This window comes from Austrofundulus limnaeus, unplaced genomic scaffold, assembly GCF_001266775.1.
Source record: "Austrofundulus limnaeus strain Quisiro unplaced genomic scaffold, Austrofundulus_limnaeus-1.0 Scaffold452, whole genome shotgun sequence".
In the NCBI taxonomy this organism is placed as follows: domain Eukaryota; kingdom Metazoa; phylum Chordata; class Actinopteri; order Cyprinodontiformes; family Rivulidae; genus Austrofundulus; species Austrofundulus limnaeus.
The window spans coordinates 449,186-450,415 of NW_013952854.1; positions in this window are offsets into that span (position 1 = coordinate 449,186).

Below are 1,230 nucleotides of genomic sequence, written 5' to 3' on the forward strand. Positions count from 1 at the left end.
CCTAAAGGCGTGATTAGAGGTGGCTTCAGCCAGGACGCGCAGGGGCGTGGTTCCCATACATGATGTTGTACCTCGTTCCTTTCCTTCAGGGAACAGTAGTTATATGCATAACATTACGTTTGTGTGTAAGTGGTCATGTGATGAATCTGCAACATGCCCAGGGCGTGCCCTGCCTTTCGCACAGTCATCTGCAACCCTGCATGGATAAACAGGAAAAGGGGATGGATGAATAGTGTTATACATTTACTATCAATAGAGGATGGTCCAAAGTGAGTTATTCCTCAGAGTGATTGGAGTTTGATTACAATAAAAGTCAGTATTCAGAAGGCCGTGTGAACACATGCTCCACCACTGTTTCTGCTCTGTTTATGTAAAGCAGATGGAGAAATACAACGAATGGCAACAGCATCTCACAAAAAGCAAGCAAATGAGCAGTACATGAAACACATTTGGTACTGTATTGTTGTTTCTAATAAGAATTATTTTTTATGAAAGTATTAAATCTAAATTGAAAATAAATTAGTGTGTTACAGTTTGCCCACCAGATGTCAGTATAACACAGATAAAGTAAATGCTTTGCACGTTTTAATGTATGTCTTTGTTTATTCTGCATTTTTAATGTAACAAAGAAAAGAAATATGACCCCTCATGTCTACTACTGCAGCTGCTTTGCCTGCAGCAGTGAATAAATGTTGAAAAGATGTGCAACCCCAGCTATTACTGGATGTGTTACACAAATGTTGCTAACAAGCCAATAAAAAAAAAAAAACTAAAAATCACAACACTTTTTAAAATCACTTTACAACTATTGATCTTTTGCAACAACCATGTTGAAAAGAGTGCCTTATTTTAATCCTTATTTTATTATATTTCACTGAAGATGTGGGCATTATCTCAACACACACACAATTTGATTTTTCTATCCCCATAAGGACCTTCCATTGATTTCCATTCATTTTCCAGTCATTTCTATAACCTTCAACCTCTACACTAAACCTAACCACACCAGTACACACCTGACCCTAAATCTAGCTTAATCTCAATTCACACATTGGTCCTAAACCGATCCCCTGACCCACCAATCATGTTTCCCCCAATCGGGGGGTTGGGCTTTTGTCCCCACAAGAAACAGTGGGTTCTCACCAGGCTGTGTGAACCAAGAAAATGTTTGAAAATCTGCTTCACCAGGTAGCAAACACACACACACACACACACACACACACACACACA